Raw genomic sequence first — 10,499 nt, forward strand, 5'->3', positions numbered from 1 at the left:
CCCTTTACCCCCCCCCCCCCCGCCCCCCTTTCACCCTCTGCGCCCAACCACATGAGAAGGATAAATAGATTTCTCCACGCGAGCCAATGTTATTTATAGTTGGGACTGGGGAATAGCACCCGCGAGGGTTTTTCGTTGGGGGCATCCACGCGATACCTAGTAGTAGATTAATTTATTATTGAAACCCAGGGCAAATTCACTACCGAACGAAACCGGAGGGGGTAGCTAATTCCTAGGATTTTTTTTTAGTCTAGGTGGAAAGCTCTAGGAGGTTTTTTAGTCCGCTCGGGTGAGGAGTTTAATCCCTCCCTCGAGCTGTTTCCATTCATCAAAACGATCGATTCGCTTGGGTCGGGAGATTCCTACCGAGAACGCCTCTGGGAGGAGGGCGAGGGGGGAAGGGGTCGGGGTGAAATTGTTTGTGGGATTTTTTTTCGCGGAAATCGGTAGGACGGGATTTATTTACGGGGTTGAGGGTTTCTGTGGGTTTTGGGGAATTAATTTGAGTGATGACAGATGCTATGATGAAGTTTTTTTGCTAATTGTGGAACGAAGCTGTTGTGGAAGAGGAATCGGCGATTTTGAGAGTTGAGTCGATTTTTTTAATGCGGTCAAAGGGAAAACGAGGGAATTCAGGGATTCGTTGGGTTCAACGTTGCCCCAAGGTTGACAGCCCACATTGTCTCAACATTGAAATGGACAATATATACGGCCGGACGTGGTTTGAAAATAGCATATCCGAACTCCTGAGGCCAAAATTAGCTAGAGTGCTTTCTACACTGCTGTCCACAGAATGCTGTCTAGACTGTTGACAATTTTCGTCTGAAATTTCCGGTACACTTTTTGGAAATTTTTATCGAATTTATTTACCACTGAAATTTCAGGGAATTTCGTCATTGAAAATTCGGAATTTTGTGGAAAAATCAAATAAAACTGTAAATTTCAGTTTCATTTTTCCCTGAAAATGAATAGAGAACCAGAAAATTCCCGGACATATATTCTGGAATTTTCAGGACAGTAACCCTGAATGCGATTTAGAGACGAAAAATCGTGAAACTTCAAATTTCATTGAAAATTCACTGGAAATTCAAATAAATTAAAGAATTCTCGTCTTCGTGCCCTTTAAAATTCTGGAATTTTCCTGAATTTTCAGTGAAGCCTGAAATTTCCTGATTTTTCCCGAAATTTTTACCGAATTTAATTACCACTGAAATTTCAAGGAATTTCGTCATTGAAAATTCGGAATTCCGTGGAAAAATCAAAGAAAACTTAATTTCACTTCCATTTTCCCTAAAAATGAATAGAGAACCAGAAAAATCCGGTAAATATATTCTGGAATTTTCGGGACAGTAACCCTGAATGCGATTTAGGGACTAAAAAGTCATGAAACTTCAATTTCACTGAAAATTCACTGGACCTTCAAGCGAAATAAAGAATTCTCGTCTTTATGCCCCTTAAAATTCTGGAATTTTCCTGAATTTCCAGTAAAACCTGAAATTTCCTGATTTTTCCCCCTAAATCGCATTCGGTGTCACTGTCCACTCGATTTTTCCAGAAAAGTATCAAACCCCGATGGACCAAAAAAAACCATCCCACTCGCTTGAACCGCACGCCAACCGCTGGCAGATCAATTCCCTCGTTTACAACTCATCTACAACATCTCCTCAGCCCGTTGTACACCAGTGGAGATTCCCCATCTGTCACGTCGGGGGTTGGACCTCCGGGTATTCGAAACATTCGACGGCCCTCTGCTCTCTACGCCCCGCGCAACTGCGCCAATATCCCGCCTGTCGTTTTCAAAGTACCCAAGGAGTCAAGGACGCGTGTACGTGTGCGCGAAGGACGCGGGCGAGAAGTCCCATGCTCTCTTCCCTGGAAGCCCACGCCAAGAATGTAAATGCCACTTTCATAAAAATGTTCCGTGTTTCTTCCCTGCCCCCCCCCCCACCCGCGGTTTTTTTGTCCCTCTCTCAACAATTTTTTTGTTCCCCTCTTCAAACCAATTCTCCTTTCTTCATTTCGTGTACAAAGCGCATGTGCCCCCCCTCGGGGCATGTGAACATAAAATTCCTCATAGCAAGCCGGCCATTTGTCCAAATGGAGATCGGCAACATGACGTTTTCATGGGAGTTTAAAGGGGAACTGGTTAAATTGTAACATTACAATTTAAAAGTTTTTGCTATGACTTTTTTTCCTGGATTAAATGGTAGTGAGGAGATGCGAATGGACACATACAGCATCATCTTCATTCGCTGTGCGGGGGCAATTACGGGACATTGTAACAGTCAGATAAACATGGGTAGTTGAAATTGTCCGGGATTGAATTGAGGAAAACATTTCATGGTGGAGGAATTAAGGAGAGTTTAAGACACTCATTACAGTCTATAAAAGAGGGTATTCATTCAACGGGCTGAGGGCAATGGGGTAGTTAACATTAAACACTTTATTTCTGAATAAAGTATTCCGGGAGATCGAGTGGGAATCAGTTTTTTTTTTACTGAAGTGTCGAGATTTTGAAATTAATTATTGATTTATGTTTGAAAATCGACGATTTTTCGACGATTAATCGTTAATTAATGGGGGATATTGAGAGTGTTTGAGAACGGATAATGAGTTTTTTGAAGCTCAACATTGATTTTAGAAAATCGAAAAAAATGAAACCCCGAGTTGAAAACCCGAGTTTGTAGCAGCGATGTCAGACAAGATATGAATTTTTTTTTGGGCTCAAATGAAAGAGTGGGTCGAGAAACGACGTGCTAGAGCCTCTAAACATGCCAAATGTCTCTAAAGATGATGTCTGTTTTCAATTGAACAGCAGAGTTGTGACATCATTGTCTAGGAGGACAATGGGGTCTAGGAGTATGTATAGAACATTGGGGTCTAGGAGTCTCCCCTGGTTCAAAACCATCTTTAGAGGTGCTAGCACGCCATTTCTCGACCCGCTCTTTCGTTTGAGCCCAAAAAAACATTCATATCTTGTCTGACATCTTTGCTACAAACTCGGGTCTTCAACTCGGGTTTTCAATTGAAGGCCCGAGTTGTAGACCCGAGTTTGTAGCAGCGATGTCAGACAAGATATGAATGTTTTTTTGGGCTCAAATGAAAGAGCGGGTCGAGAAATGACGTGCTAGAGCCTCTAAACATGACAAATGTCTCTAAAGATGATATCTGTTTTCAATTGAAAAGCAGAGTTGTGACATCATTGTCTAGGAGGACAATGGGGTCTAGGAGTATGTATAGAACATTGGGGTCTAGGAGTCTCCCCTGGTTCAAAACCATCTTTAGAGGTCCTAGCACGCCATTTCTCGACCCGCTCTTTCGTTTGAGCCCAAAAAAACATTCATATCTTGTCTGACATCTTTGCTACAAACTCGGGTCTTCAACTCGGGTTTTCAATTGAAGGCCCGAGTTGTAGACCCGAGTTTGTAGCAGCGATGTCAGACAAGATATGAATGTTTTTTTGGGCTCAAATGAAAGAGCGGGTCGAGAAATGACGTGCTAGAGCCTCTAAACATGACAAATGTCTCTAAAGATGATATCTGTTTTCAATTGAAAAGCAGAGTTGTGACATCATTGTCTAGGAGGACAATGGGGTCTAGGAGTATGTATAGAACATTGGGGTCTAGGAGTCTCCCCTGGTTCAAAACCATCTTTAGAGGTCCTAGCACGCCATTTCTCGACCCGCTCTTTCGTTTGAGCCCAAAAAAACATTCATATCTTGTCTGACATCTTTGCTACAAACTCGGGTCTTCAACTCGGGTTTTCAATTGAAGGCCCGAGTTGTAGACCCGAGTTTGTAGCAGCGATGTCAGACAAGATATGAATGTTTTTTTGGGCTCAAATGAAAGAGCGGGTCGAGAAATGACGTGCTAGAGCCTCTAAACATGACAAATGTCTCTAAAGATGATATCTGTTTTCAATTGAAAAGCAGAGTTGTGACATCATTGTCTAGGAGGACAATGGGGTCTAGGAGTATGTATAGAACATTGGGGTCTAGGAGTCTCCCCTGGTTCAAAACCATCTTTAGAGGTCCTAGCACGCCATTTCTCGACCCGCTCTTTCGTTTGAGCCCAAAAAAACATTCATATCTTGTCTGACATCTTTGCTACAAACTCGGGTCTTCAACTCGGGTTTTCAATTGAAAGCCCGAGTTGTAGACCCGAGTTTGTAGCAGCGATGTCAGACAAGATATGAATGTTTTTTTGGGCTCAAATGAAAGAGCGGGTCGAGAAATGACGTGCTAGAGCCTCTAAACATGACAAATGTCTCTAAAGATGATATCTGTTTTCAATTGAAAAGCAGAGTTGTGACATCATTGTCTACGAGGACAATGGGGTCTAGGAGTATGTACAGAACATTGGGATCTAGGCGTCTCCCCTGGTTCAAAACCATCTTTAGAGGTGCTAGCACGCCATTTCTCGACCCGCTCTTTCGTTTGAGCTCAAAAAAACATTCATATCTTGTCTGACATCTTTGCTACAAACTCGGGTCTTCAACTCGGGTTTTCTACTGAAGGCCCGAGTTGTAGACCCGAGTTTGTAGCAGCGATGTCAGACAAGATATGAATGTTTATTTGGGCTCAAATGAAAGAGCGGGTCGAGAAATAATTAGCGAGCGGGAGGGGGCACGCTCCCCTTGGCTGGCGAGCGAGGCGAGCGGGAGGGGGCACGCTCCCCTGTGCTGGCGAGCGAAGCGAGCAGAGCGTCCGCCCCTAATAAATATATAACGATTCATTTAATACAACCGATCATTATAAACTAAATCAGTATTAAGAATATCGATTTAATTCACATATCGCACAAAACTCCATTTTTTCCACTGACTATAATTCTTTTCTCATTAAAAAAAACATTGAATAATAATGTGAATGTAGCAATCAGCAACGAATCACATGTAATTCTCAAGAAATATGTCTGATGTTACGTATCCAACAGAGAGCTTTTAGTGTCACGAAAAAAAAATGACAAAAGATTCGAAATTACCAATTAAATCTGATAATTTTCGCCACTCATCCGGAGGGAGTTAATTGCCTCCATACAGCTCCTGTCAAAATAACCGACGGTTGGAAAAAAATTAAGTGCCCTGACATTGACGAGTAAAAGAAACACTCCCACTTCCTGACAATTCCACCGGGGGAAAAAAAAAACTTGTAAACTCCGTTGTTTTCTCAACCACCGAAATATTGGCCGATTGAATCCGCCATTAATTATCTCGCCCTGTGGGTTCGATCGGTATCGATCGACTAATTCTGCCGCATCGCGTAATACCCATTTCTACTGTATCCTTGACACCTGGAGCATGAGAAATTATTAGCTAATTATCACAAAAAATTTCATACGGTGTCCCGTGAGTCGTGATTGACATTTGGGAATCTAATTCTCATGTTCGGGAGAATTTCAATCGATTTCACGTCCCTTTTATTCTGATAAATATCTTTCAATTTGATGAATAGAGAGGACTTTCTATGAGGATTTTTTTTTATGGAGAGGCGTGAAGACAATCGTTATGGAGATATTTATGATATTTATGAATCGACCCCAGAATTATTATATTATTATAATACATTCAGTGATAATTTGGTTTTTCTTTAATGGGGGCTTCGTCCCTCCCAACCCCCCCACCGAGGGGCTTCACCCCCCACCTAGGGACTTCGCCCCCCCCCTGGGCCCCCCTTTTGCGTTCCTCCCTAAACGTTGTCACAGTTCTGACTTTAGTCTCAATATAAAATAGTACATTATATTTGGACGATAAGTGACAGGTTATGACTCGTGTAATTGCGCTTTTCTTCAATCAAAAATTATCAATAAATTGTAGAAGAGCGTTCTTTTCCCTACAAATAAAATTGACTATGGACTTTGAATATGATTATGGTGTTTGAAAAATTATGATTTTTCGTTAAGTGACGATTTGGTTTTTCTTTAGTGGGGGCTTTGCCCCCCCACCGAGGGGCTTCGCCCTACTAGACCCCCCTCTTGCGCCCACACCCCACCCCTCCCTAAACGTTGTCACACTTTTGACTTTAGCCTCGATATAAAATAGTATGTAATATTCGGGCAAGTAGCAGGTTATGACTCGTGTAATTGCGCTTTTCTTCAATAAAAAATTATCAATAAATTGTAGGAGAGCGTTCTTTTCCCTTCAAATAAAATTGAATATGGAGTTTGGATATGATTATGGGGTTTGAAAAATTATGATTTTTCGTTCAGTGATGATTTGGTTTTTCTTTAGTAGNCCCCCCCTCCACGAGCCTTCGGCTCGTGCTACAAACGCCACACTCGTCATAACCTGCCACTTATCGCCCTTATATCACAATCTACTATTATAGAATGCTAAAAAAAAGTTGCAATCGTCTTTTGGTCGGTGTCTATTGGTCCAGTTACCCTAGCCCGTCTCAAACCCATAACTATCGAGAGCTCTCACTGCAAGCAGATACGGTCCGGAGAATGGTGGGGCCCAGTCACTGGACAGAGACAGACCGGATCCAGTGCCTCTCCTGTTCTGCTCCGTTCTGTCCTGTGCAACATCCACGAGTAAAGTGTACAGTCCTGAAAAACCGAATGGGAAAGGGGGAAATAACGCTCCGGTGTGGCAGTAAAGGGGAGGGAGGGAGAAGGCGCTACAACCAAGTGGCCGATGTGGAAGGAGTAGTAACTGCTCTGCGTCCCGGCCTACGCAGAGCCTCAACCTGGGGTCCCCCCTGGATTTTATTAGTTGTTCGGCGGGCGGCTGTGCTGCGCCGCGTTTGCTCCTGAAGAGTTGTCGAGAATTTCTCTCGATTCGAGTGCAGTTGAGACTTTAACGTGAATTTGCGGGCTCTCGAGGGGTCGATTTTCAACGACCGATTCACCTTCTGGGAATCGATGATTTAAATTTGAAAAAAAAAATTTGTGCTTTCTGTGGAGTTTTCAAGTGTTTGTGGGACTGTGTTCTTGGATTTTCAATTTTTGTGATAATTTTTTGTGGATTTTTTTGCCATTTTTTAAGGTAAAATTCGCACGTCTTTTTTTACTCGTTTTTTTAATTTTGGGAATGGTTTTTTCATCTTCATTTTGGGATTTAGCGAGGTTTAGCGGGTTTGGGGGAATTGATGGAGTTACGCAGGTGAAGGGAATTAAATAGTCAATCGTGTCAGTAATATTTTCCTTTAATTTCTTTGTTTCCATCCCCTATATCGCAAAACCGGCAACAAACCACAATCTACTCTTGGTCTACTCGCGCTGAGGCGTCCCTTTTATTTATTCTGCCCTCCGGCCACCAAGATCCGTGATGAAGATCGTCGGCTCGGCTTGACGTCCGCACGTGAATCTTCGCGCGTGTGCAACTAAAGAACGCTTTTCTCATCGTGTTACGTTCGGGGGGAGAGGAATAAAAAAATGCGAAATGCGTCAACAGATTTAAGGAGATTCTTCTGGGTTTTTGCGCATTCTTCGAAAATCGCTTTCGAGTTTTTTTCCTGGGTTTTGGAATTGCTGAATATTCTGACGATAAAATTGAAATTCTATGGACAGTAATTTTCAAGTGATAAATAGGAATCGGCGTCAATCATCATACTATTCTTGTTAAGGGAAGTTGAACCTTTAAATAATTGAGGTTCACTTGTCTTCATTGGAATTAGATAAATAATAAAGTAATTGATAATCTAAATTTTTAGATGACTATTGAACGAAGAATTGCAAATTTATTCAATAAAATTACTGGAATATTTAATTGATGATTAGTTTAATCATTAAAAAATTGTTGGGTAATATTCACCAATTGACTAATTCCTAATTCAACTGAATTTAACATTTGTGATTTCTCCGATGTCGTATAAGCAGACAGATTCTTAAAATTTTTTTGAATTCTAATAACAACTGCATTTTAATTTCCAATGTTGTGAACTTGAATTCAAATTTAATTTAATAAAGTTAATTTCATTATTTGGAAATTTACGTGAATTATTGTGACATTTTTGTCCAAAACATTTCATTTTTGATATAAATGCAGAATTCCAAGCGTGATAAAATTACTGGAATATTTCATTGATGATTAGTTTGCTAATTAAAAAATTGTTGGCTAATATTCACCAATTGACTAATTCCTAATTCAACTGAATTGAAAATTTGTAATTTCTCCGATGTCTTATAAGCAGACAGATTCTTAAAATTTTTTTGAATTCTAATAACAGCTGCATTTGAATTTCCAATATTGTGAACTTGAATTCAAATTTAATTTAATAAAATTAATTTCATTATTTGGAAATTTACGTGAATTATTGTGACATTTTTGTCCAAAACATTTCATTTTTGATATAAATGCAGAATTCCAAGCGTGATAAAATTACTGGAATATTTCATTGATGATTAGTTTGCTAATTAAAAAATTGTTGGCTAATATTCACCAATTGACTAATTCCTAATTCAACTGAATTGAAAATTTGTGATTTCTCCGATGTCTTATAAGCAGACAGATTCTTAAAAAATTTTTGAATTCTAATAACAGCTGCATTTGAATTTCCAATGTTGTGAACTTGAATTCAAATTTAATTTAATAAAATTAATTTCATTATTTGGAAATTTACGTGAATTATTGTGACATTTTTGTCCAAAACATTTCATTTTTGATATAAATGCAGAATTCCAAGCGCAAAAAATTGTCCGTAAATTCATTCTAAACATTTTAATCCGCGGATCAATTCTTGAGCACTCAATTTCTCCTCATCTCCCATTTAATGCAAATTATATTCACCAGTAGATTAAAGTTTGATTGCATCACGTCAACGATTATCAATGATTATTGCCAATTCACGGAAGAACGCTCGAGTGCCTACTAATGGACATTGGAATCGGCTCGTCTCACTAGTTCCCCAGAAATTTATTTTTTACTCCTACGAAGAATAAAAAAATATTGCGAAAAATGTTTCTGGCTAATTGAGAGCGAGACGCAGAAGGGAGTTCGGAGTATTTATAAGAGTTGCAGATAGAGACAGAAATGAGTGAATAAGTAATCGAAAAATGGCGCTGGGGCGCGAGGAGGAGGGAACTTGGCTCGAATTTTTTTCAAGTGTCAGGTTAATACTGCACGTCTGGCATTAACTGTAAAATTCAACCGAAACGAGTATCAATTCTTGAGGGGATGGGCTAGTAGCTGGAGATATTTGCACATCTACTCCTGGATGATGGTTAACGAGGCAAAAAACGAGTTTCATCAATTCTCGCTGGACGGTTTATATTGATGTCAAAATTTGCTTCTTACCGTTCTCAATTTCACGATGTTATGCAGAAGCCTAAAAAATAAATGTCAGGAGTGAAAAAGTAAATGTCAAAAATAAATGTCATTAATGTCAGGAGAATGTGCTACTTGGGGATAATCTAATTTTGATATTGGGTTGTTAATTTTTTTTTATGTTCCAGTATAAGTACATTTGATTTTTCAATGTGAATTTCAATTCAGCTTAGGGTAAAATCGATCATGATGTTTCCATTACTTGAATTTTTCAACTTATTGCGAATTTTGAGCATTTATTGGAAGTTTAGATCGATGATCCTTTGAATTGTCACGATTTTCAATGATTTTTATTGTCATGTAGATCTTGAAAGCAGTTTTATTTTTCAGTTTTTCTATTAATTATGTGGATCAACTCTCGTGAGACTATTTATAATTTGGTCCTTACTGTTTTCATTTTCATGGGTTTATGGAGAAAATGTAGGTGATTAATGGCGGAAGAATATAGGCATTCACATCTTGTCTGACATCTCTGCTATGAACTCTGGTTTTGAACTCAACTTCCAGAGTTCAAAACCAGAGTTGTGACAAGATTGTCCAGTGGGGTCTAGGAGTCTCCCCTAGTTCAAAACCATCTTTAGAATCATTTGCACGCCATTTCGAGATGGTCCAATAAAAAATTCACATCTTGTCTGACATCTCTGTTCCCCCAAAACTGTTGCCCCAACTTCACCCCCAAAAACCTCCCACAGTGAGACCATAGACTCAACCCGTCAATAAAAAAAAGCAAAAATCCTGCCATTTCCATGAAACCGAAAGTACCAGGGCAGGAGGACAAGTATCTCCCCCCCGATCGTCGTAGTAAAGTCCTTGCTCCTCGATCCACACCACACCAAATAGGGAGAAAAGACACAAACTCCACTCACTCTTCACTGAGCTATCTCAATCCCGTGGATTATTTCCACGAGCAACAACAACGTCGAGATAGTCTTCCCCCCCCCGTCCCCTCCCGCCCTCCCCGGCGTCTCCCCAGCGTCACTACTCCTCGCAGAAGGCCGTTAACAAAGGCACAAGACAGAGAAATCCCCAGGACTGAGGGAAAAGTGAAAAAAAAATGGCAAAAATCTCACGAGTAAAAAAATTCTTACACGCGTATGTTCACACGTTATTTTTGTCGCTTTGGATTGAAGCGATAACCATGATAAAAACCAGCGGTATAATCACACTTGTTTTTACTTTGTTTCACACACGACGTATGGGGCGAAGAGATAGGGGGACGATGGAGAGAGAGAGAG

At 40.2% G+C, this 10,499-nt stretch overlaps 1 protein-coding gene across 4 annotated transcripts in view; it reads left to right on the forward strand.

Moving 5' to 3' along the window:
* Window positions 1-10,499, forward strand: part of LOC107048157 (zinc finger CCCH domain-containing protein 13) — a 129,138-nt gene that overhangs the window by 69,048 nt on the left and 49,591 nt on the right. For 3 of the 4 annotated variants that reach the window (XM_015271200.1, XM_015271201.1, XM_015271203.1), the window contains exon 1: window positions 6,702-6,984. The exons of the other annotated variant lie outside the window; for it this stretch is intronic. The gene's annotated coding sequence lies outside the window, so the exon portion shown is untranslated. Of the gene's footprint in view, window positions 1-6,701; window positions 6,985-10,499 lie in introns of those variants that run through there. 4 annotated transcript variants of the gene reach the window in all.

The sequence above is a fragment of the Diachasma alloeum genome, unplaced genomic scaffold (genome assembly GCF_001412515.2).
Source record: "Diachasma alloeum isolate Michigan unplaced genomic scaffold, Dall2.0 Dall_scaffold_00185, whole genome shotgun sequence".
Lineage (NCBI taxonomy): Eukaryota > Metazoa > Arthropoda > Insecta > Hymenoptera > Braconidae > Diachasma > Diachasma alloeum.